The sequence below is a fragment of the Ictidomys tridecemlineatus genome, chromosome 2 (assembly GCF_052094955.1).
Source record: "Ictidomys tridecemlineatus isolate mIctTri1 chromosome 2, mIctTri1.hap1, whole genome shotgun sequence".
In the NCBI taxonomy this organism is placed as follows: domain Eukaryota; kingdom Metazoa; phylum Chordata; class Mammalia; order Rodentia; family Sciuridae; genus Ictidomys; species Ictidomys tridecemlineatus.
The window spans coordinates 63,210,546-63,238,387 of NC_135478.1; positions in this window are offsets into that span (position 1 = coordinate 63,210,546).

A 27,842-nucleotide genomic window follows, 5' to 3' on the forward strand; every position below is an offset into this window, starting at 1 on the left:
AAACAAACCATAGAGATAGAACTATAATCTGCTTTTTGAGTCAAGTTTCAAAAGGCTAGCAAAATCCGTGATTGATTTAGAGTTCCAAATACATGTATCTATATAGGAGAAAACAGAGTGACACCTAAAAATGAAACGGATACTGCAAACGAACGGTTTAGCATAGAAGAATGAAATTTGGTGAGCCAAATGCGATTGTTGTACTGATAATTACCTGAAAGTATCATCACGATTGGGTCAAAAAATGTTTGCTGAGATTTCAGGCAACTGGTAGTTTTTTGGAATCTTGGCAACCCCTTTCAATGAAAGTAATTTACACCAGTCTCTGCTTTAAGCTACATCAATAGGAAACACACCATAGACATAGATCTTGAAACTGCTTCATTTTGTCAAGTATGAAAGAGCTAGCACAAACCATGTTTCATTTAGAGTTCCAACTACATGTATCCATATAGAAGAAAACAGAGTGAAACCTAAAAATGAAAATGGTTACTGCAAACAGTTTAACATAGAAGAACGAAATTTGGTGAGCCAAGTGGGAATAGGGTACTGATCATTACCTAAAAGTATCATCAAGTTTGGATGAAAATATGTTTGCTTAGATTTTAGGGAACTCATAGATTTAGAAAGCTTGGCAACCCTTTAAATTAAAGTGATTTTCGCCAGTCTCTGCCATGGGCTACATGAATAAGAAACAAACCATAGTGATAGAACTTGGGCCTAATTTATTGTGTCAAGTTTCAAAGGGCTGGCACAAACCATGTTTGATTCAGAGTTCCAAATACATGTATCCATATAGGAGAAAACAGAGTGAAACCTAAGAATGAAAATGGTTACTCCAAACGAAGGGTTTAACCTAAAAGAACAAAATTTGGTGAGCCAAGTGGGATTGGTGTACTGATCATTACCTGAAAGTATCATTAAGACTGGGTGAAAAAATATTTGCTGAGATTTCAGGCAACTCGTATTTTTTTGGAAGCTTGGCAACCCATTTCAATGTAAGTGATTTTCGCCAGTTTTTGCTCTGGGCTACATCAATAGGAAACAAAACATAGACAAAGAATTTGAAAACTGCTTTATTGTGTCAACATTCAAAGAGCTAGCAAGAACCATGTTTGATTTAGAGTTCCAACTACATGTATCCATATAATATTAAACAGGGTAAAATCTAAAAATGAAAACGGTTACTGCAAATGAACGGTTTAACCTCGGAATACGAAATTTTGTGAGCCAAGGGGGATTGGTGTACTGAATTTTAACTGAAAGTATCATAAAGATTGGGTGAAATAATATTTGCTCAGATTTCAGAAAACTCGTAGTTTTTTGGAAGCTTAGCAACCCCTTTCAATTAAAGTGATTTTCGCCAGTCTCTGCCTAGGGCTACATCAATAGGAAACAAACCATAGACATAGATCTTGAAACTGCTTCATTGTGTCAAGTATCAAAGAGCTAGCTCAAACCGTGTTTTATTTAGAGTTCCAACTACATATATTCATGTAATAGAAAACAAAGTAAAACCTAACAATGAAAAAGGTTACTGCAAACGAACAGTGTAACCTAAAGAAACGAAATTTGGTGAGCCACCTGGGATTGGTGTACTGATCATTACCTGAAAGTATCATCAAGATTGGGTGAAAAAATGTTTGCTGAACTTTCAGGCAACTCGTAGTTTTTTTGAAGCTTGGCAACCTTTTTCAATGAAAGTGATTTTCGCCAGTCTCTGCTTAGGGCTACATCAATGGGAAACAAAGCGTAGACATATATCTTGAAACTGCTTCTTTGTGTCAAGTTTCAAAGAGCAAGTACAAACCGTGTTCGATTTAGAGTTCTAAATACAAGTATCCATATAATAGAAAACCGAGTGAAACCTAAAAATGAACTTGAAACTGCGTTATTGTGTCAAGCTTCAAAGAGCTATCAAAAACCGTGTTTCATTTAGAGTTCCAACTACATATATCCATATAGGAGAAAACAGAGTGAAACCTAAAAATGAAAACGGTTACTTAAAACGAACAGTTTAACCTAGCAGAACAAAATTTGGTAAGCCAAGTGGGATTGGTGAACTGATCATTACCTGAATTTATCATCAAGATTGGGTGAAAAAACTGTTTGCTGAGATTTCAGGCAACTTTTAGTTTATTGAAAGCCTGGCTACACCTTTTAATTAAAGTGATTTTCGCCACTCTCTGCTCAGGGCTACATCAATAGAAAACAAACCATAGAGATAGAACTTGAAACTGCTTTATTGTGTCAAGCTTCAAAGAGCTAGCACAAACCGTGTTTGATTTAGAGTTCCAAATATATGTATCTATTTAGGAGAAAACAGAGTGAAACCTAAAAATGAAAAAGGTTACTGCAAATGAACGGTTTGTCCTAGAAGAATGAAATTTGGTTAGCCAAGTGGGAATGGCGTACTTGTCATTACCTGAAAGTATCATCAAGATTGGGTGAAGAAATGTTTGCTGAGATTTCAGGCAACTTGTAGTTTTTTCGAAGCTTGGCAACCCATTTAAATGAAGGTGATTTTTTCCAGTCTCTGCTTACGGCTACATCAATAGGAAACAAACCATGGATAGAATTTGGAACTATTATATTGTATCAAGTTTCACAGGGCTAGCAGAAACCGTGTTTGATTTAGAGTTCCAAATACATGTATCCATATAATAAAAAAAGAGTGAAACCTAAAAATGTAAACGGTTACTGCAAACGAACAGTTAAACTTAGAGAAACGAAATTTGGTGAGCCAAGTGGGATTGGTGTACTGATCATTACCTGAAAGTATCATCAAGATTTTTTGAAAAAATATTTGCTGAGATTTCAAGCAACTCGTAGTTTTTTGGACACTTGGCAACCCCTTTCAATGAAAGTGATTTTCACCAATCTTTGCATAGGGCTACATCAATAGGAAACAAACCATAGAGATCGAACTTGGAACTACATTATTGTTTCAAGTTTGAAAGGCCTAGCACAAAGCATGTTTGATTTAGAGTTCCAACTATATGTATCCATATAGGAGAAAAGAGAGTGAAACCTAAAAATATAAACGGTTACTGCAAACGAAAGGTTTAAACTAGAAGAACAAAATTTTGTGAGCCAAGTTGGATTGGTGTACTGATCATTACCTGAAAGTATGATCAAGATTGAGTGAAAAAATCTTTGCTGAGATTTCAGGCAACTCATAGTTTTTTTTAAGCTTGGCAATCCCTTTCAATGAAAGTGATTTTCACCAACCTATTCTTTGGGCTACATGAATAGGAAAGAAACCATAGAGATAGAACTTGAAACTACTTTATTGTGTCACGTTTCAAAGGGCTAGCACAAACTGTTTTTGATTTAGAGTTCCAACTACATGTATTCATATAGGAGAAAACAGAGTAAAACCTAAAAATAAAGCCGCTATTGCAAACGAACGGTTTAACTTAGAAGAACGAAATTTAGTGAGCCAAGTGGAATTGGTGTACTTACCATTACCTGAAAATATCATCGAGTTTGGGTGAAAAAATGTTTGCTGAGATTTCAGGCAACTCGTAGTTTTTGGAAGCTTTGCAACCCGTTTCAATGAAAGTGATTTTCTCCAGTCTCTGCTTAGGGCTACATCAATAGGAAATAAACCATAGAGATTGAACTTGGAACTGCTTTATTGTGTCATGTTTCAAAGGGCTATCAGAAACCGTGTTTGATTTAGAGTTCCAACTACATGTATCCATATAGGAAAAAACAGAGTGAAACCTAAAAATGAAAACGGTTATTGCAAATGAACGGTTAAAAATAGAATAACAAAATTTGGTGAGCCAAGTGGGATTGGTGTACTGATCATTACCTAAAAGTATCATCAAGATTAAGTGAAAAAAAATCTTTTCTGAGATTTCAGGAAACTTGTAGATTTTTGGAAGCTTGGCAATTCTTTTTAATGAAAGTGATTTTCGCCAGTCTCTGCTTTGGGCTACATCAATAGGAAACAAACCATAGAGATAGAACTTGGAACTGCTTTATTGTATCAAGTTTCAAAGGGCTAGCTGAAACTGTGTTTGATTTAGAGTTAAAACTACATGTATCCATATAGGAGAAAACAGAGTTTAACCTAAAAATGAAAACGATTACTGCAAATGAACGGTTTAACCTAGAAGTGTTGGGAGCCAGCGACCGCACCCTGAATATGGCGCTGGCCTCTGCTTCTGCTTTGTTAAGCGGTTAGAGTTGTTAGAAGTAAACAACTCCTTGTAAGGCTTTGGTGCTGGGCTCTGGCCTTCTAGTGCTGTGCTGTACCTATTAGACTTTTCCATGTGGTGCTAATTCATTGGCGGGTCTGGGTACTTAAGCTAGGGCAGACTGACCGCTCGCTCTTTTTTTTCTGTTTTCTCATCATGCTTCAAGCGTCCTGAATAAACTGCTAAAAGAAGAATCCTGTGTCTTGTTTTTTTTGCTGACGAGGGGTCGCGATAGTTGTTGGCCAGAGTGGGGAAGAATATTTTTCGAACCCACGATCCAGAACTTTCAGCCGTCAGGGTGGTGCACCGGTAAGTTTCCAGGTAAGTGGGAATCCTCAAGTAAATAGTGGGGCGCTCCTCTGTAAATAAAGAGAGAGTGGGGAATATAATAAGAATGGGACGCTCTTCTGTAGTTGAAGAGAGAGTGGGGCTTTTGTACTTTCACTTTCTTTATAGCTTTGAAAACATTATGGGCGCTACCTCTTCAAGCCCAATTTTGTTGGCCCTGGATGGGCTGCTACGTTCAAAAGGACTTAAGGTAAAGCAAAGCACTTTGCAGATGTTTTTAAGAGAAGCTGATATAGCGGCTCCTTGGTTTGCTTTTTCAGGGAGTCTTACGATTCCCAGGTGGGACAAATTAGGGAGAGATCTGGATTTCGCTTATGAGCAAGGTACTTTAGAGGATGGCGTTATACCGCTTTGGAAATTGGTTAGAGGATGTATAGCAGACGGTCAATGCCAGGAAGCTGTGGGTGAGGGTCAGGCCGTTCTTGAACAACTACATGAGAAAAAATCTGAGAGGTCACATAGCGAATTGGCAGAGAGTATTAAGAGTAAGAGTAGTGAAAAGGCAAAAGAGCCTGAAAATAAAAATAGAAGAAGGCTCTATCCAGACTTGACTGAACTAAAAACACCCGAAGACACAAGTGGCTTGGAGAGTTCTGAGGACCTGGACGTATTGTTACAGCAACTATGTAAGATAAAAATGAAAAGGAAAAAAAGGGAGACACCAAGCATGAAAGCCTAACGTGAGAAGGGGGATAAATCTAATTTTGATAAATCTAATTCTGAAGAGGAGGTTGAGAATTTAGAAGAAGATGTAGTGCCTGTTGCACCGCCCCCATATGTGAGGGGAGTCCAAAGCCCCGGGAAAACTTTTCATACACAAGTTTGGAGAACAGTTAATACAGACATGGGACTAGCGTACCCGGTTTTTCAGAATGCTAATAGGGGAAGATACCATGAGCCTTTAAATTTTAAAATAATTAAAACTTTGGCAGAATCCGTTAGCACTTATGGTATAGATGCTGCTTTCACTTTTACTCAGGTAGAGGGGCTTACCAGATTTTGCATGACCCCCTCAGATTGGGATAGTCTGGTGCTCACTTGTGTTTTCCCAGGCAAATATTTGGACTGGAGAGCATTTATGCTAGAGGACGCGGTAGAGCAGGCTGCCCAAAATCATGCAGTGGGATGCCCCGCCACGGATAAGATATGCTTTTGGGGCAGGGCAGGTTTGCCAATCAACAAACGGGATATCCTTTTGAAGTATATGAACAGATTAATAACATTTGTATCCGTGCATGGAAGTCACTCCCAAATAGAAGAGAAGTTTCTGGCAATCTGACTAAAATTATACAGGGCCCTACAGAACTTTTCTCAGACTTTGTTGCTAGGATGGTGGATGCTTCGGGAAAAATATTTGGTGATCCCGATAGAGCCATGCCTTTGATTAAGCAACTTGTTTTTGAGCAATGTACTAAAGAATGTAAGGCAGCTGTTACTCCCTATGTTAGAGGCAGCTTACACTGATTTAGTACATTTACTACAATCAAAGGGCTTGCTTATTTCACCTGATAAAGTACAGACAGGAGACTCTGTTGATTATCTTGGTGCTAGTATCTCTTGTGAAACTATTACACCCCAGAAGGTAACTCTTAGGACTGATAATTTACAGACGTTAAATGATTTTCAAAAATTATTGGGTGACATAAATTGGATTAGGGGTTACTTGCATATTCCCAATGTTGAATTAAAACCCTTGTATGAAATTCTTAAAGGTGATTCAGATCTTATTTCCCCTCGACATTTTACTGAGGAAGCCAGGTCAGTGTTGCTTAAAGTGGAAGAGGCTATACAACATGCTAGCCTTTGTAGGCTTCAAGAGGATAAGCCTCTTCAGTTATGTGTGCTCGCCACTGTACGGCAACCTACTGGAGTTTTGTGGCAAGGTGGTCCTTTGTTGTGGATACATCCACGTATATCCCCTGGAAAATCCCTTGAGTATTACCCTGATGCAGTTGCTTCTTTAGCTATGTTAGGGATACAACAAAGTATACAATTTTTTTGGTTTTCCTCCAACGTCTGTGATTGTCCCTTATACGTGTCAACAAATTCAAGTTTTGTGTGCTAACCTGGATAATTGGGCTATATTACGATGCTCTTTTCCAGGAGAGATAGATAATCACTATCCTTCACATCCTTTTATTACATTTGTTAAGGAACATCCTATCATTTTCCCTAAAATCACTTCTTCTACGCCTATCCCAGGAGCTGCAAATATCTTTACAGATTGATCTAAAACTGGTATTGGAGCCTATGTGGTAAATGATCAACCTCCTATCCAACATCAGTTTGCTCCTGGCAATCCACAATAGGTGGAGTTGCAAATTGTCATAAAAGTATTTGAACAATGTCTGTTTCCTTTTATTTTAATCTCAGATTCTTTTTATGTAGTTCAAGCTTTAAAAGTGTTTGAAGCAGTGGGTCCCATACACACATCAGGAGAAATGTCTTCCCTTTTCTCCATCTTCAAACATTGATTTGGAATTGCTCCGCCTGTTTTTACCCCTTGCATATTCGAGCCCACACAGGTTTACCAGGTGCTCTTTCTGCTGGCAATGCCCAAGCTGATCTTGCTACTCGTCCTTCTTGGATGTTCCCTGTTTCCTCCTAGATCAAGCTAGAAACTTTAATAGTAAATTTCATATTAATGCATGAGCACTTCAGAAGCGCTTTACTAACTCCTGTGCTGATGCTTGGCAGATTGTATTGGATTGTCCTAGTTGTATCATTTTACATCATCCCTCTTCTGTGGGCATAAATCCTTGTGGTTTGCGGCCATTAACTCTATGGCAAATGGATGTCACTCATGTTCCCGACTTTGGAAAACGTAAATATGTCCATGTGTCTGTAGATACTTGTTCTGGCATAATCCATGCTTCTGCTTTGTCTTGTGAAAAGGCTGGAAATGTTATCACGCATTGCTTGGAAGCCTGGGCAGCCTGGGGATTACCACAGACCATTAAGACGGACAACGGTGCAGCGTATACTGGATGACAATTTTCTTCCTTTTGTAACCAGTTGGGTATCCAGCTTGTCCATGGTTTACCCTACAATCCACAAGGTCAGGGTATTGTGGAGCGCGCTCATAAGACTCTAAAAGAGATGTTAATAAAACAAAAAGGGGGAATTGGCTTAGGCCACACCCTGAAAGAGCGCCTCTCCCTGGCTCTATTCACTATTAATTTTTTGAATCTGGACATCCAAGGGCGCTCTGCTGCGACTAGGCACTGTTCGCCCTCTGCTCCGAACTTTGGGCATGTTAAGTGGAAAGATGTACTTTCTGGACAATGGTATGGGCCTTATCCTGTGCTGGCATGGGCACGGGGTTCTGTCTGTGTTTTCCAACAGGACCGAACAGAACCGTTGTGGGTGCCAGAGCGCCTCGTGCGAAAAGTTCATCAAGCTCTGTCAGGAAGGAAGAATGAAGATGAACAAGATGAGGTGCTTGATGCTTCTCCTGATGGTGATCGGACACGAGGTCGTCTGGACTGCAGAACGACTCCTCTGGGCGGTGGTAAAGACGTGGCCATATCCATTGCCCCTTACTTCTCAGGCTGGTGTACTTCCATTTTTCTTCACTACTAATGGCTCTGCCACCATGGATTGACCGACCTTGCCTATGGATACTGTAGCAGCTATTGATAACTTTTCTACTGTTTTATTATTTGATACATTGTGTTTCTCTGTACATGTTAATTACTCTGATTCCATACCTTGTATTATGTTAACCAATCAATCTTTGGGCTGGTTTGATAGTGATGGTTCTCGGGGCTCAAATGGTAATGCTACTGTAATCAATGGTGTTTTTCCTGCTAAGGTATTGAGAGCCAATACTTCTATTCCTCAACAACCGGCATTGTTGCCCCGTTGTATAACCATAAAAACCAGTTCACCAGCTTGGACTGCATGTCAGGGCTCATTGACCCCTCAGTTTATTAATTCTAAAAAAAACCTTTACCTTTTCTTTAACAACCACCTACAAGAATGCTACTTTTCTAGGGTTCAATTTCACTTATAACAATCATACTCAAGCTGCTTTCTCGAATTTTTTTGACTCCTGGGTATTATGCACTCATTTGTGCGCCTGCTCACAACTTAATGCCCTCAGATTTATTGATGGAGGTAGTGTTCAAAAATGTAACTACACTTACAATACTTCTGTTGGCAGTTTCAGAGAGCAAGTGAAAGTCAATTGCAGTGACCTATTTAGGTTTGCACCAACACCTGTGTGTGTATGGCCCCCATTCATGTTATTGATGTTCAATTATTCATCTCCTCTACTCAATTGTTCTAACCAGACGTGTAGACTTGTACAATGCTGGAATGCCTCTTTGGAAGACTCTGTTGTGGTGGTACGTGTGCCCTCCTACTTGCCTTTACCTGTGTCTATTGATGATGATAATTTGCCTGTATTATTGCAAAGAAACAAAGGAGACCTTGATATAACTGCATCCATTGTGGCAGCCATTGCAGCTTCTGCTGTTGCGGTGGCCACTGCCGCCGCAGCTCTTGCTACTGCTGTGCTTACTGCTGATGCTGTGAACAAGCTTGCGGGTAGTGCTGCAACAGCCATGGAGACTCAGACTATGATGAATTAACATCTACATCGTGGCATTGTGCTTCTAAACCAGCAGGTAGATTTACTACAAGACCAAGTGGACATTTTGAGTCAAGTGCTCACTCATGTGTGTTTACTGCCCATGGATGGACTATGCATTACTCCCTTAGCTTTCAATAACTTGACTAGTGCCACTAATTTGTCTAGAAAACTGGGAGCTATGCTTACAGGGGTCTGGTCAGCAGAGTTTGATAACCTGACTATGCTGTTGAGACAATAAATTGTTAGAGTGAATAATATGCGAGTCCATATTGCTCACATGAAAGATGTAATATCATGGTTGTCTAAGTCTTTTAGTTTCTTGAAGCAATGGGCAGGCATGGTTGCGGGCTGTGGTCCTAGTACTTGCCATTGGATTGTGCCTGTGTCTGGTTCATATGCACAAGCGGCAGCGGGTGCAGAATCTTATGCTCATACAAGCCTTTGCTGCTTTAGAGGCAGGACAGTCCCCTCAAGCATGGCTCACCATGCACAAGTAATCAACACAGAACAGGGTGCGAGGCAAGGCAGTGCACTTGGGAGCTCTAGGTTTGAGTCCCAAGAAAAGCATGTGCTATTGCATGTGGTTTTAATGTCGATGCCCCACCTCCATAAAAAAGGCATCAGTCGGAATGGTGACTCGCCTGGAGAGGGCCCCCTCAGGAGTTTGCCATTATTTACGGCCACTTTTGCTCAATGGAGATAGGACCTCTACTGTAACCTGTTGCTTGTAAAACAAAAAGGGGGAACTGTTGGGAGCCAGCGACCGCACCCTGAATATGGCGCTGGTCTCTGCTTCTGCTTCATTAAGCAGATAGAGATGTTAGAAGTAAACAACTCCTTGTAAGGCTGTGGGGCTGGGCTCTGGCCTGCTTCTGCTGCACTGTACCTATTAGACTTTTCCACGTGGTGTAATTCATTGTCAGGGCTGGGTACTTAAGCTAGGGCAGACCGACCACTCGTTCTCTTGTTCCTGTTTTCTCATCATGCTTCAAGGGTCCTGAATAAACTGCTGAAAAAAGAATCCTGTGTCGTGTTTCCCTTGCTGGCGAGTGATCGCGACATAAAAAAACGAAATTTGGTGACTTAAGTGGAATGGGTGTACTGATCATTTTCTGAAAATATAATAATGTTTGGGTGAAAAAATGTTTGATGAGATTTCAGGAAACTCGTAGTTTTTTGAAGCTTGGCAACCCCTTTCAATAAAAGTGATTTTCGCCAGTCTCTACTTAGGGCTACATCAATAGGAAACAAACCATAAAGATAGAACTTGGAACTGCTTTATTGTGTCAAGTTTCAAAAGGCTAGCAGAAACCGTGTTTTATTTAGAGTTCCAACTACATGTATCCATATAGGAGAAAACAAAGTGAAACCTAAAAATGAAAAAGGTTACTGCAAACAAACGGTTTAACCTAGAATAACGAAATTTGGTGAGCCAAGTGGGATTGGTGTACTGATCATTACCTGAGAGTATCATCAAGATTGAGTGAAAAAATCTTTTGCCGCAGTCTGGCTGCAACAAAATAGCCGGGGGTTGACGAATAACTTGTGTACGTTAATACAGCAGGAGTAGGAGCCGTTTATTATAGGACAACAGAACTATTTATACATTTTGCACAGCTTATCTTAATTAGCATGAACTAGATACATCAGTCAACCAATAAGGAATCTCCACACTTAATGGCTCGCTTTTGTTACTTCTCAAACCACTCCCTCTGGCATTTTGCCAGGCACCATCCAGACTTGTTTATGAACTCTAACATTTCTCTGGCAAAATACCAGGTGTTATTTCGACTTGTTAACAGACCTTAACATTTCTCCCTTTTGTTTAATTTAATAATAACCATAGTTGTTTTTACAGAAACACCATAAATAACCTGCTACAAACAGAAAAAAAAAATACAAAATGTCACAGTACCAAGCCAATTGATGGCTCCATGCAAGAAGTCCTTGGAAAAATTATACCAGCAATGACACTGTTAGCAAAGATATCGAGTTACAATTTGTTGCATATTATTTGTTGTTTCAGTCCAGATAAAGCAGTGTCTGAATAGATTAACTCACAGTCTAGGTAAGTTCTGCAGGCAGCTAGCTTAAATCACAGTCCAGGTAAGTTCTGCAGGCAACTAGCTTGATCTGAAGTCTCCTCTGGTCCTCAGAAACACTGAAAATTCTTCCACCTTCGTTCTCACCGGCAATGGGATGAAGGCAGGAACTCTGGATGGTTAAAAAAAATCCTGTAGTATTCCAGAAGGCGCTAAGAAAACAACCTTCTGAACAATTTTTAGTACATTATCTCAAGGTTTTTTTTTAATTTAAAATAGGCCTAAATGGTTGTAGTTACTGGCCTTGGAAATGATCAAACTTCAGGGACGCTGGCCATTTTCCACCTGCAGTGTCCCGGGCAGCCCCCGATGACCCTGGGGAGAGTCCAGGACTCAAACTGCTTCGGAGCACAGGAAACAAAAGCTTTCAAGACTGTGTCTCCAGGTCAGGTTTAGATTTTGGCTCACGGCAGTGGAAGAGCCAGCTGCCACCGCTGCTTGGAAAGTACTTGCTGAGCTGTGACCCGCTCGTGCACATGGCAGCCGCTGCACCAATTTACGCACCCTCCGGTAACGAAAAGTATTCAGTAATAGCATTTTGCTGCAACTTTTTTTTTTCTGCAGTTGCAACCTGAGTCTTTTATTTGCACACTTTATTTTCAAACTTCATTTAAATGTAACAGAGAGAAAGTGGTCATGCCAGGGAACCAGATAGAAATCCAATTCCAGTCACTCCCTGAACAAGTCATTTTCTCTCAACAATTCTGAGGCTCTTGAAATTTCTACTTTCTCATACGTCACATTCTATATGCCAGAGAACTGACTCCTTGTTGGGAATTAAGCATAGATAGGTTCACTCTTTTTGAAACTAACCTCCAAGAAACCTGATACTCTACCAGGGCCCCCAGACCCCTGGGGATGACATTCATGGCTGGGGACTTCTTAGGAACTCAGAATCTGAGCCCCTGACATTCACAGTAGCCTTCCTGCTGGAAAGTTCGTTTTTGTTGTGAGCATTACACAAAAGATCCTCGAGGGCCACAGCAAAGCAATTGTAGATTGGATAATGAGTCCACAGATGTCAAGGGCATCTTCTTGGCATTTAAGCACATCAAATGAACTTGAAAGTAAGAGCCTAGTGACTCCCTGGCCCTGCCTAGACTGTGACCCCCTGGAGGGTAAGACTTGAACCAGGCAGCTGCCTGTACTAATCTGCTTCCAAGGACCAGCCCCTATCGAGGTGATCCTTAAGCATGTTAAGATGAGCTCCATCTAATTAGATTTTTATTTTTTTTTTAATTTTTTTTTATTGTTGGTCATTCAAAACATTACATCTAGTTTGATATATTTCACAGTTTGATTTAAAAGGGTTATTAACTCCCATTTTTACCCAGTATACAGATCGCTGAATCACAGCAGTTACATCAATTACATTTCCATTGATTTACATATTGCCATTCTACTGTCTGATGAATTCTGCTCTCTATCCTATTCTCTACTATCGCCCCTCCTCTCCCCTCCCCTCTTCTCTCTCAAACCCCTCTACTGTAAAACACTTCTTCCACTTGTATTATTCTTTCCTTACCCCTCACTTCCTCTTGTATGTAATTTTGTATAACCCTGAGGATAACCATCCCTTTCCATGCAATTTTTCTTCTCTCTCCCTTTTCCTGCCCCCTCTCAACCCTATTAATGTTGATCTTATTCTCCTGCTCTTTGTCCCTACTCTGTCCTTAGTTACTCCTCTTATGTCAAAGAAGTCATTTGGCATTTGTTTTTTAAGGATCGGCTAGCTTCACTTAGCATAATCTGCTCTAATGCCATCAATTTCCCTCCGAATTCTATGATTTTGTCGTTTCTTAATGCAGAGTAATACTCCATTGTGTATAAATGCCACATTTTTTATCCATTCATCTATTGAAGGGCATCTAGGTTGGTTCCACAGTCTTGCTATTGTGAATTTTGCTGCTATGAACATCGATGTATCAGTGTCCCTGTAGCATGCTCTTATTAGGTCTTTGGGGAAGAGACCGAGAAGGGGAATAGCTGGGTCAAATGGTGGTTCCATTCCCAGCTTTCCAAGAAATCTCCATACTGCTTTCCAAATTGGCTGCACCAATTTGCAGTCCCACCAACAATGAACCAGTGTACCCTTTTCCCCACATCCTCACCAACACTTGTTGTTATTTGACTTCATAATGGCTGCCATTCTTACTGGAGTGAGATGGTATCTTAGGGTGGTTTTGATTTGCATTTCTCTGACTGCTAGCGATGTTGAGCATTTTTTCATGTACTTATTGATTGATTGTATTTCCTCCTCTGAGATGTGTCTGTTCAGGTCCTTGGCCCATTTGTTGATTGGGTAATTTGTTTTTTTTTTTTTGTCTAATTTTTTGAGTTCCTTGTATACTCTGGATATTAGGGCTCTATCTGAAGTGTGAGGAGTAAAGATTTGTTCCCAGGATGTAGGCTCCCTATTTACCTCTCTTATTGTTTCTTTTGCTGAGAAAAAAAACTTTAGTTTGAGTAAGTTCCATTTGTTAATTCTAGTTGTTAACTCTTGCGCTATGGGTGTCCTATTGAGGAATTTGGAGCCCGACCCCACCGTATGTAGATCATAGCAAACTTTTTCTTCTATCAGACACCGTGTCTCTGTTTCGATATCAAGCTCCTTGATCCATTTTGAGTTAAATTTTGTGCATGGCGAGAGAAAGAGATTCAGTTTCATTTTGATGCAAATGGATTTCCAGTTTTCCCAGCACCATTTTTTTTAAGATGCTATCCTTTCTCCATTGCATGCTTTTAGCCCCTTTGTCAAATATAAGATAGTTGTAGTTTTGTGGATTGGTTTCTGTGTCCTCTATTCTGTACCATTGGTCCACCCGCCTGTTTTGGTACCAGTACCATGCTGTTTTTGTTACTATTGCTCTGTAGTATAGTTTGAAGTCTGGTATCGCTATCCCACCTGATTCACACTTCCTGCTTAGCATTGTTTTTGCTATTCTGGGTCTTTTATTATTCCATATGAACTTCATGATTGTTTTATCTATTTCTACAAGAAATGATTTTGGGATTTTGATTGGTATTGCATTGAACTTATAGAGAACTTTTGGTAATATCGCCATTTTGATGATGTTAGTTCGGCCTATCCATGAACAGGGTATATTATTCCATCTTCTAAGGTCTTCTTCTATATCTTTCTTTAGGGTTCTGTAGTTTTCATTGTATAAGTCTTTCACCTCTTTTGTTAGGTTGATTCCCAAGTATTTAATTTTTTGGGGGGGATATTGTGAATGGAGTAGTTGTCCTCATTTCCATTTCAGAGGATTTGTCGCTGATATACAGAAATTCATTTGATTTATGCGTGTTGATCTTATATCCTGCCACACTACTGAATTCATTTATTAGCTCTAATAGTTTCTTTGTAGACTCTTTTGCGTCTTTTAGGTAAAGAATCATGTCATCTGCAAATAGTGATAATTTAAGTTCTTCTCTTCCTATTTTTATGCCTTTAATTTCTTTCGTCTGTCTAATTGCTCTGGTCAGTGTTTCGAGGACTATGTTGAACAGAAGTGGTGAGAGAGGGCATTCCTGTCTTGTACCAGATCTTAGAGGGAATGCCTTCAATTTTTCTACATTCAGAATGATGCTGGCCTGTGGCTTATCATAGATTGCTTTTACAATGTTGAGGAATGATCCTGTTATCTCTAATTTTTCTAGAGTTTTGAACATAAAGGGATGCTGTACTTTGTCGAATGCTTTTTCTGCATCTATGGAGATGATCACATGGTTCTTATTTTTAATTCTATTGATGTGGTGAATAACATCTATTGATTTCCGTATATTGAACCAGCCTTGCATCCCAGGGATGAATCCTACTTGATCATGGTGTATGATATTTTTGGTATGTTTTTGAATCCAATTCGCCAAAATTTTATTGAGGATTTTTGCGTCTAGGTTCATTAGAGATATTGGTCCGTAATTTTCTTTCTTTGAAGTGTCTTTGTCTGGTTTAGGGATCAGAGTGATATTGGCCTCATAGAATAAATTTGGAAGTTCTCCCTCTTTTTCTATTTCCTGAAATATTTTGAAAAGTATTGGTGTTAGTTCCTCTTTAAAGGTTTTGTAAAACTCTGCTATATACCCATCTGGTCCTGGGCTTTTCTTAGTTGGTAGTCTTTTGATGGTTTCTTCTATTTCCTCTATTGTTATTGGTCTGTTTAGGTTTTCTATATCCTCCTGACTCAATGTGGGCAGATCATAAGACGTAAGAAATTTATTGATGCCTTCACTATCTTCTATTTTATTGGAGTATAAGGATTCAAAATAATTTCTGATTATGTTCTGTATTTCTGAAGTGTCTGTTGTGATATTACCTTTTTTGTCCTGTATGCTAGTAATTTGGGTTCTCTCTCTTCTTCTCTTCGTTATCATGGCTAAGGGTCTGTCGATTTTATTTATTTTTTCAAAGAACCAACTTTTAGTTTTGTCAATTTTTTCAATTGTTTCTTTTGTTTCGATTTCATTAATTTCAGCTCTGATTTTAATTATTTCTTGCCTTCTACTTCTTTTGCTGTTGTTTTGCTCTTCTTTTTCAAGGATTTTGAGATAAAGTATGAGATCGTTTATTTGTTGGTTTTTTCTTTTTTTAAAGAATGAACTCCAGGCAATGAATTTTCCTCTTAGAACTGCTTTCAATGTGTCCCATAGATTCAGATATGTTATGTCTGTGTTTTCATTTAACTCTAAGGAGTTTTTAATTTACTCTTTGATGTCTTCTAAAACCCATTGATCATTTAGTAACCTATTGTTCATTCTCCAAGTGATACTTGATTTTTCCTTCTTTCTTTTATCATTGATTTTCAGTTTCATTCCATTATGATCAGATAAGATGTATGGTATTATCTCTACTTTTTTATATTGTCTAAGAGTTGCCCTGTGACATAGTATACGGTCTATTTTTGAGAAGGTTCCATGTGCTGCTGAGAAAAAAGTGTAGCTACTTGATGTTTAGTGGTATAGTCTATATATGTCAATTAAGTCCAGGTTATTAATTGTGTTATTGAGTTCTATAGTTTTCTTATTTAACTTTTGTTTGGAAGATTTGTCCAGTGGTGAGAGAGGTGTGTTGAAGTCTCCCATGATTATTGTATGGTGGTCTATTAGACTCTTGAACTTGAGAAGAGTTTGCTTGATGAACATAGCTGCACCATTATTTGGTTTTCCCAACCTTTCACTTTCAGTCTATGTATATCTCTTTCTATCAGATGTGTCTCCTGTAGGCAGCATATTGTTGGGTCTTGTTTTGTGATCCATTCTACTAGCATGTGTCTCTTAATTGGTAAGTTTAAGCCATTAACATTTAGAGTTATTATTGAGATATGGTTTGTTCTTCCAGGCATATTTGTTTATTAATGTTACTAAACCTGATTTGTTTTCCTCTTTGATTAGTTTCCCCCTTTTACTGTCCTACCTCCTGATGTTGGTTTTCAATGTTATTTTCCATTTCCTCTTCCTGTAATGTTTTGCCAAAGATTTTTTGAAGAGATGGTATTCTAGCTGCGAATTCTTTTAACTTTTGTTTATTGTGGAAGGTTTTAATTTCATCTTCCATCCTGAAGCTTAATTTCGCCGAATAAACGATTCTTGGTTGGAACCCATTTTCTTTCAGTGTTTGAAATATGTTATTCCAGTATCTTCTAGCTTTCAGAGTCTGTGTTGGGAGATCAGCTGTTATCCTGATTGGTTTACCCCTAAATGTAATCTGCTTCCTTTCTCTTGTAGCTTTTAAAATTCTCTCTGTATAATGTATGTTGGACATCTTCATTATAATGTGTCTAGGTGTGGATCTCTTATGATTTTGCACATTCAGCGTCCTGTAGGCTTCTAGGATTTGGGATTCTGTCTCATTCTTCAAGTCTGGGAAGTTTTCTGATATCATTTCACTGAATACATTGTTTATTCCTTTGGTTTGGAGCTCTGTGCCTTCCTGTATCCCAATGACTCTTAAGTTTGGTCTTTTAACGTTATCCCATATTTTCTGGATATTCTGCTCATGGTTTCTTAGCAGTCTTGCTGAGCTGTCTATGTTCTTTTCAAGTTGAAATACTTTGTCTTCATTGTCTAATGTTCTATCTTCTAAGTGATCTACTCTGCTGGTAGTATTCTCAATTGAGTTTTTAAGTTGGTTTATTGCTTTCTGCATTCCTAGTATTTCTATTTGTTTGTTTTTTATTACCTCTATCTCTCTGTGAAATTGATCTTTTACTTCCTGGATTTGTTTATGTAGTTCCTTGTCACTGTGATCTTTCATTGTCTTATTTTGCTGTCGCATGTCTTCCTTGAGAGTCCAGATCATCTGTAGCATGTATATCCTGAACTCTATCTCTGACATTCTCTCTGTTGCAGCTATTACCTCTTCTAAAGTTGAGTTGAACTGCATTGCTTGTGGTTTTTTCTTTCCTTGTCTTTTCATGCTGCTCACGTTTTTTTCTACTTGGTGAAACTGTTGTGTTTATGAGATTTTCCCCCTAATTATTTATATTGCTCTTGTATAGTTGAAAAATCTCCCTTGCAGGGCGGGTAGTGGCTGTGCTCCTCCTCTAATTGGGGTGATCTGTCTACTGTGCAAGTGGGCCGCTAGGCCTGCTCTGCGGGTTGTTTGCAGGTCTGCCCACCCTGCGGGTGCGGGTCGCGGCTCTGCTCTGCCCCTGTTACAATTGTGGCAATGTGACTACCACCCCCTCGGGTCGTTTGGCCTGATCCGGATGTGGGTGGCTGCTCTGCTCTGCTTCTACTCCTATTGAAGTGACATGTCTACCATGCTGGCAGGCCTCTAGGCCTGTTCTGCTGGTGGGTCTCAGGTCTGCCTGACTCTGGCAGTGGGGGGAGTTGGGGGTGGAGAGTCTTTTGGTCCTTGCGGTAACACCCACGGCAAGATTTTGAAGTTTCCCGGTTGTTCGCCAGGTGGGCGGGCCTGTTAGCAGAGCCCGGAGGGCATAGCCATGTGCTGGACCATGCAGGGACCCTTCTAGCTGAGTCGGGCCACCGGGAGCCACCTGAAGAGCGGGGCAGCTATGTCTCCATGGCTAAGATCTGGGCGGGTGGTTTGGCTACTCGCAGAGCGAGAGCAGGGCCTCCCGGGAGAGCCAGGATGGTGGGGACGTCTGCCGGTTTGGGCTGCCACTCCGTTCTGGGCCGCCGCTGCTTTCAGAAGCTGCTGGTGGCTACGGGATTGGACCTCTGCGACCGCAGGGGGGGGCCACATGTAGAGCCGGGTAGCTGCAGCCCTGTGGTTAGGAACCCGGAAGGTGAGACGGCTGCTCCCAGAGCGAGAGATAGGCCTCCCAGTGAAGCCCGGATGGCGGAGGCCGACTGCCAATTCAGGCGGGGCAGGCCAAGCTGCTCTGGGTGTCAGCCACTTGCAAAAGCAGCTGCTGGCTGCAGGACTTGACTTCTGCACCTGCCCCGGGGCTACCTGTAGAGCCGGGTAGCTGGGGCCACGTGGTTAGAAACTAGGTGGGTGAAGCGGCTGCTCACAAAGCAAGAGCTAGGCCTCCCGGGGGAGCCCGGATGGCGGAGGCCGACTGCTTGTTCGGGTGGGGCGTGCCAAGCCTCTCCGGGTGCTGGCTGCTTGCAAAGGCGGCTGCTGGCTGCAGGACATAACTTCTGCACCCGACAAGAGGGCACCTGTAGAGCCAGGTATCTGTGGCAGCGTGGTTAGGAACTGGGAAGGTGAGGCAGCTTCTCGCAGAGCAAGAGGTAGGCCTCCCGGGGGAGCTGCTTGCCGGAGCGGCTGATGGCTGTGGGACTAGACCTCTGTGCCCACGTGGCCATCAAAGATCCACTTCTCTGGGACAAACTGTCACTTACAATAAACCTACCAGTTCACGGCAGCTCTGCTCTTAAGGGAATTATGCTACAAGTTTCTCCATAGGTAGCCTGCAGCTGTTCCGATGGGTCTTTCTTATCCCGTTAAAGTGGAGACGTTGGAATTGCTGCGTCCTCGCTGGCCGCCATGTTGGATCTCCTCACTTTTTTTTGATAATCCTTTTTTTCTGAACTTTCTTTTTCTTTTTCTTTCTGACTAGAGTTCCTGGGCTTTTATCAACACATGCCCTAATTGCTCTTGGTTCCATTGGGGTGTCTCTTTACCTTATCAATTTACTTCTCACCCCTTTCGTATTTTAATCATAAAGACAATACAATACACTGAGACAAAACAAGACACAAACATACTGTACCAATAGTCTCCATTTTCTCAAAATGGCCATTTTTCCTTTCACCCTATCTGTCTAGGGACGAGTAGATTGCTCCAGTTCTATCTATGAAAGGGCAGCTTATTTTCGTCACTTACCCCGAGTTTCCCGGGGCTCCCCGTAATGGGCCACCATCTGCGGCAGTCCGGCTATAGCAGAATAACCGAAGAGTGACAAGTAACTTGTGTACATTGATACAGCAGAAGTAGGAGCCATTTATTGTAGGACAAAAAAGCTATTTACATATTTTGCACAGCTTATCTTAATTAGCATAAACTAGATGCAACAGTCAACCAATAAGGAATCTCCACACTTAATGGCTCGCTTTTCTTACTTCTCAAACCACTCTCTCTGTCATTTTGCCAGGCACCATCCATACTGGTTTATGAACTCTAACATTTCTTTGGCAAAATACAAGGTGTTATTTTGACTTGTTTACAAACCTTAACAATCTTTGCTGAGATTTCAGGCAACTCGTAGTTTTTTGGAAGCTTGGCAATCCATGTCAATGAAAGTGATTTTCGCCAATCTCTGCTTAGGGATACACCAATAGAAAACAAACCATAGAGATACAACTTGGAACTACTTTATTGTGTCAAGTTTCAAAGGGCTAGCACAAACAATGTTTGATTTAGAGTTCCAAATACATGTACCATATAGGAGAAAACAGAGTGAAACCTGAAAATTAAAATGGTTACTGCAAACAAATGGTTTATTCTAGAAGAATGAAATTTGGTGAACCAAGTGGGAATGGTGTATTGATCATTACCTTAAAGTATCATCAAGATTGGGTGAAAAAATGTTTGCTGAGATTTCAGGCAACTAGTAGGTTTATCGAAGCTTGGCAACCCATTTAAATAAAAGTTATTTTCGCCAGTCTCTGCTTCAAGCTACATCAATAGGAAACAAACCATAGAGATAGAACTTGGAACTACTTCATTAGGTCAAGTTTCACAGGACTAGCACAAACTGTTTGATTTAGAGTTCCAAATACATGTATCTATATAATAGAAAACAGAGTGAAACCTAAAAATAAAAACAGTTACTGCAAACGAATGGTTTAAACTAGAAAAAAGAAATTTGGTGAGTCAAGTGGGATTGGTGTACTGATCATTACCTGAAAGTATCATCAAGATTGGGTGAAAGAATGTTTGCTGAGATTTCAGGCAACTCGTAGTCATTTGGAAGCTTAGCAACCCCTTTCAATGAAAGTGATTTTCGCCAGTCTCTGCTTAGAGCTACATCAATATAAAACAAACAATAAAGATAGACCTTGGAACTGCTTTATTGTATCAAGTGTCAAAGGGCTAGCAGTAACCGTGTTTTATTTGGAGTTCCAGCTACATATGTCCCTATAGGTGAAAAAAGAATGAAAATTAAAAATGAAAACGGTTACTGCAAACGAATAGTTTAACCTAGAAGAACGAAATTTGGTGAGCCAAATGGGATTCCTGTACTGATTATTACCTGAAAGTATCATCAAGATTCAGTGAAAAAACCGTTGCTGAGATTTCAGGCAACCCGTAGTTTTTTGGAAGCTTGGCAATCCTTTTCAATTAAAGTAATTTTCGCCTTTCTCTGCTTAGGGCTACATCAATAGGAAACATACCATAGAGATTGAACTTGGAAATACATTATTGTGTCAAGTTTCAAAGGACTATCAAAAACCATGTTTGATTTAGAGTTCCAAATACATGTATCTTTATAGGAGAAAATAGAGTGAAAACAAAAATGAAAATGATTACTGCAAACAAAAGGTTTAACCTAGAAAAACAAAATTTGGTGAGCCAAGTGGGATTGGCGTACTGATCATTACCTGAAAGTATCATCAAGAATGGGTGAAAAAATGTTTTCTGGGATTTCAGGAAACTCGTAGTTTTTTGGAAGCTTGGCAATCCCTTTCAATGAAAGTGATTTTCTTCAGTCTCTGCTTAGGGCTACATCAACAGGAAATGAACGAGAGACATGGAACTGGGAACTGCTTTATTGTGTCAAGTTTCAAAGGGCTATCAAAAAACGTGTTTTATTTAGAGTTGCAAATACATGTATCCATATAGGAGAAAATAGAGTGAAACCTAAAAATGAAAACGGTTACTAAAAATGAACAGTTTAACGTACAATAACAAAATGTGGTGAGCCAAGTGGGATTGTTGTACTGATCATTACCTGAAAGTATTATCAAGATTGGGTGAAAAAATGTTTGCTGAGATATCAGGCAACTTGCAGTTTTTTGGAAGCTTGGCAACCCCTTTTATTGAATGTGATATTCGACATTCTCTGCTAAGGGCTACATAAAGAAAAAAAAACATAGAGAAAGATTTTGAAATTGCTTTATTGTGTCAAGATTCAAAGAGTCAGCACAGACAGTGTTTGATTTACAGTTCCAAATACGTGTATCCTTATACGAGAAAACAGAGTGAAGCCTAAAAATGAAAACATTTACTGCAAACAAAGAGTTTAACCTAGAGGAACGAAATTTGTTGAGCAACGTCAGATTCGTGCACTGATCATAACCTGAAAGTATCATCAAGTTTTGGTCATAAAATGTTTGCTTAGATTTCAGGCAACTGGTAGTTTATTGGAAGCTTGGCAACCTTTTTTAATGAAAGTGATGTTCGCCAGTCTCTGTTTAGAGCTCCATAAATAGGAAACAAACCATAGAGATAGAACTTGGAACTATTTTATTGTGTCAAGTTTCAAAGAGCTAGCACAAGCCATATTTGATTTAGAGTTCGAAATACTTGTATCCATATAGGAGAAAATAGAGTGAAACCTAAAAATGAAAACGTTTACTGCAAATGAATGGTTTAACACAGAAAAACGAAATTTGGTGAGCTAAGTGGGATTGGTGTACTGATCATTACCTGAATCTATCATCAAGAATGGATGAAAAAATGTTTGCTGAGATTTCAGAAAACTTGTAGTTCTTTGAAGGCTTGGCAACCCCTTTCAATGAAAGTGATTTTTGCCACTCTCTACTTAGGGCTACATCATCAGAAAACAAACCATAGAGATAGAATTTGAAACTGCTTTATTGTGTCAAGTTTCAAAGAGCTAGCACAAACCGTGTTTGATTTAGAGTTCCAAATGCATGTATTCATATAGGAGTAAACAGATTGACACCAAAAATGAAAACAGTTACTGAAAATGAATGGCTTAAGCCAGAACAAGGAATTTTGGTGAGCCAAGTGGGATTGGTGTCCTGATTACCTGAAAGTTTCATCAAGGTTGGGTCAGAGAATGTTTGCTGAGATTTCATGCAACTTCTAGTTTTTTGAAAGCTTGGCAACCCCTTTCAATGAAAGTGATTTTTGCCACTCTCTACTTAGGGCTACATCATCAGAAAACAAACCATAGAGATAGAATTTGAAACTGCTTTATTGTGTCAAGTTTCAAAGAGCTAGCACAAACCGTGTTTGATTTAGAGTTCCAAATGCATGTATTCATATAGGAGTAAACAGATTGACACCAAAAATGAAAACAGTTACTGAAAATGAACGGCTTAAGCCAGAACAAGGAATTTTGGTGAGCCAAGTGGGATTGGTGTCCTGATTACCTGAAAGTTTCATCAAGGTTGGGTCAGAGAATGTTTGCTGAGATTTCATGCAACTTCTAGTTTTTTGAAAGCTTGGCAACCCCTTTCAATGTAAGTGATTTTCGCCAGTCTCTGCTTAGGGCTACATCAATACGAAACAAAACATGTTGACAGAACTTTGAACTACTTTATTTTGTCAAGTTTCAAAGAGCTACCAAAAACCGTGTTTGATTTAGAGTTCCCAATACATGTATCCATATAGGAGAAAACTGAGTGAAACCTAAAAATGAAAACGGTTACTGCAAACGAACGGTTTAACCTGGAAGAACGAAATTTGGTGAGTCAAGTGGGATTCGTGTACTGATCATTACATGGAAGTATCATCAAGATTGTGTGAAAAAATGTTTCCTGAGATTTCAGGCAACTCGTAGTTTTTTCGAAGCTTGTTAACCCCTTTCAGTGAAAGAGATTTTTGCCAGTCTCTGTTTAGGGCTACATCAATAGGAAACCAACCATAAAGAAAAAAACTTGGAACTACTTTATTATGTCAAGTTTCATAGGGCTACCACATACTGATATAATTTAGAGTTCAAAAAACATGTATCCATATAGGATAAAACAGAGTGAAACCTAAAAATTAAAACGGTTCCTGGAAACGAACCATTGAACCTAGAAGAACAAAATTTGGTGACCAAAGTGGCATAGGTCTACTGATAATTACCTGAAAGTATCACCACGATTGGGTGAAAAACTTTTGCTGATATTTCAGGCAACTCCTATTTCTTTGAAAGCTTGGCAACCAATTTGAATTAAAGTGATTTTCGCCACTCTCAACTTAGGTCTACATCAATAGGAAACAAACCATAGAGATAGAACTTGGAACTACTTTATTGTGTCATGTTTCAAAGAGCTAGCACAAACCATGTTTGATTTAGAGTTCCAAATACTTGTATCCATATAGGAGAAAAAAGAGTGAAACCTAAACATGAAAACAGTTACTGCAAACGATTGGTTTAACCTAGAAGAACAAAATATGGTGAGCCATGTGGGATTTGTGTACTGATCATTACCAGAAAATACCATCCAGATTGTGTGAAAAAGGGTTTGCTGAGATTTTAGGCAACTCGTAGTTTTTTGAAAGCTTGGCAACCCCTTTCAATGAAAGTGATTTTCACAAGTCGCTGCTTAGGGCTACATCAATAGGAAAGAAACCATAGAGATAGAACTTGGAACTACTTTATTGTTTCAATTTTGAAAGCGCTTGAAAAAACCGTGTTTGATTTAGAGTTACAACTACATGTATCCATATAGGAGAAAACAGAGTAAAACCTGAAAATGAAAACGGTTACTGCAAATGAACGGTTTAACCTAGAAGAATGAAATTTAGTGTGCAAAGTGGGATTGGTGTAATGATCATTACCTGAACATGTCATCAAGATTGATTGAAAAAATGTTCGCTACGATTTCAGGCAACTAGTAATTTTTAGGAACTTTGGCAACCCCTTTCAATGAAAGTAATTTTCCCCAGTCTTTGCTAGGGCTACATCAATAAAAAACAAACCATAGACATAGAACATGAACTACTTTATTTAGTCAAGTTTCAAAGGGCTAGTAAAAACCGAGGTTGTTTTAGAGTTACATCTACATTTATTCATATAGGAGAAAACAGAGTGAAACCTAAAAATGAATACGGTTACTGCAAATGAACGGTTTAACCCAGAAGAACAAAATTTGGTGACGCAAATGGGATTGGTGCACTGATAATTACCTGAAAGTATCATCAAGATTTGGTGAAAAAGTTTTTGCTGAAATTTCAGGCAACTTGTAGTTTTTTAGAAGCTTTGCAACCCCTTTCAATGAAAGTGATTTTCACCAGTCTCTGCTTAGGGCTACATCAATAGGAAAAAAACCGTTTAGATAGAACTTGTAACTGCTTCATTCTGTAAAGTTTCAAAGAGTTAGCACAAACCATGTTTGTTTTCGAGTTCCAAATACATGTATCCATATAGGAGAAAACAGAATAAAACCTAAAATGAAATCGGTTACTGCAAAAAAACGGTTTAATCTTGAAGAACGAAATTTTGTGACCCAAGTTGGTTTGGTGTACTGATCATTACCTGAAATTATCATCAAGATTGGGTGAAAAAATATTTGCTGAGATTTCAGGAAACTCGTAGTTTTTTGGAAGCTTGGCAACCTTTTTCAATGAAAGAGATTTTGCCAGTTTCTGCTAGGGCTACATCAATAGGAAATAATCCATGAAGATAGAACTTAGAACTACTTTACTGTGTCAAGGTTCAAAGAGCTAGAACAAACCGTGTTTGATTTAGATTTTCAAATACATGTATCCATATAAGAGAAAACAGAGTGAAACCTAAAATTGAAAACTGTTACTGCAAAAGAAGGGTTTAAATTAGATGAACGAAATTTGGTGACCCAAGTGGGATTGGTTTACTGATCATTACCTGAAAGTATCATCAAGAATGGGTGAAAAAATGTTTGCTGAGATTTCAGGAAACTCGTAGTTTTTTTATGATTGGCAACCCATTTCAATGAAAGTGATATTCGACAGTCTCTGCTTAGGGCTACATCAATAGGAAAGAAACCATAGAGATAGATCTTGAAACATCTTTATTTTGTCAATTTTCAAAGAGCTAGCACAAACCGTGATTGATTTAGAGTTCCACATCCATGTGTCTATATAGAAGCAAAAAGAGTGAAACCTAAAAATGTAAACGGTAACTGCAAATGAACAGTTTAACCTATAAGAACGAAATTTGGTGAGAGAAGTGGGATTCGTGTACTGATCATTACCTGAAAGTATTATCAAGAATGGGTGAAAAAATGTTTGCTGAGATTAGAGGCAACTCGTAGTTTTTTGGAAGCTTGGCAACCCCTTTCAATGAAAGTGATTTTCTCAAGTCTCTGCTTAGGGCTATATCAATAGGGAAAAAAACATAGTGATAGAACTTAAATCTGTTTCATTGTGTCGAGGTTAAAAGAGCTAGCACAAAAGATTTTTGATTTACACTTCCAAATATATGTATCCATATAGGAGAAAGAAGAGGAAAACCTAAGAATTTAAACGCATACTGCAAACGAACGGTATAACCTAGAAGAACGAAATTTGGTGAGACAAGTGGGATTGGTGTTCTGATCATTACCTGAAATTATCATCAAGATAGGGTGAAAAAATGTTTGCTGAGATTTCAGGTTAATCGTAATTTTTTAGAAGCTTGGCAACCCCTTTCAATGAAAGTGATTTTCACCAGTCTCTGCTTAGGCTACATCAAAAGGAAACAAATCATAAAGATAGAACTTGGAACTACTTTATTGTGTCAATTTTCCAAAGGCTAGCACAAATCTTGTTTGATTTAGAGTTCCAACTACATGCATCCATATAGGAGAAAACAGACTGAAACCTCAAAATGAAAACGGTTACTGCAAACGATCAGTTTAAAATAGAAGAAAAAAATTTGGTGAGCTTAGTGGAATTGGTGTACTGATCATTACCTGAAAGTATCATGAAAATTTGGAGAAAAAATATTTGCTGAGATTCAGAAAACTCGTAGTTTTTTGAAAGCTTGGCAACCCCTTTAAGTGAAATTGATTTTCGAGAGTCTCTGCATATAGCTACATAACTAGGAAACAAAACATAGAGATAGAACTTAAAACTGCATTATTGTGTCAAGTTTCAAAGACCTACCAATAACCGTGTTTGATTTGGAGTTCCAACTACATGTATTTTTATAAAAGAAAACATAGTGAAACCTCAAAAGGAACACGGTTACTGCAAACGAATGGTTTAACCTAGAAGAACGAAATTTGTTGAACCAAGTGGGATTGGTGTACTGATCATTACCTGAAAGTATCATCAAGATAGGGTTAAAAAATGTTTGCAGAAATTTCAGGCAACTCATAGTTTTTTGGATGCTTGGCAACCCCTTTCCATGAAAGTGATTTTCGCCAGTCCCTGCTTAGGGCTACATCAATAGAAAACAATCTATAAATATACAACTTGGAACTGATTTATTGTGTCAAGTGTCAAAGGGATAGCACAATCCATGTTTGATTTAGAGTTCCAAATACATGTATCCTTATAAGAAAAAACAGAGTGAAACCTAAAAATAAAAACGGTTACTGCAAACGAATGGTTTTACTTAGAAAAACAAAATTTGTTGAGCCAAGTGGGATCGATGTACTTATCAATACTTGAACGTATCATCAAGATTGGGTGAAAAAATGTTTGCTGATATTTCAGGCAACTCCTAGTTTTTTGGAAGCTTGGAAACCCCTTTCAATGAAAGTGATTTTCACCACTCTCTTCTTAGGCCTACATCAAGAGGAAACAAACCATAAAGATAGAACTAGAAACTGCTTAAGTGTGTCAAGTTTCAAAGAGCTAGCACAAACCGTGTTGGATTAAGAGTTCGAAGTACATTGATCGATATAGGAGAAAACAGAGTGAAACCTAAAAATGAAAATGGTTACTGCAAACGAATGGTTTAACATAGAAGAACGAAATTTGGTGAGCCAAGTTGGATTGGTGTACTAATCATTACCTGAAAGTATCGTCATGATTGGGTTAAAACATATTTACTTAGGTTTCAGGCGAATTTTAATTTTTTGGAAGCTAGGAAACCCCTTTCAATGAAAGTGATTTTTTACAATCTCTGCTTAGGCCTATATCAAGAGAAAACAAACCATAGAGATAGAACTGTAAACTGCTTTAGTGTGTCAAGTTTCAAAGAGCTTGCACAAATCGTGTTGGATTTAGAGTTCCAAGTACATGTATCCATATAATATTAAACAGGGTAAAACCTAAAAATGAAACGGTTACTGGAAACGAACGGT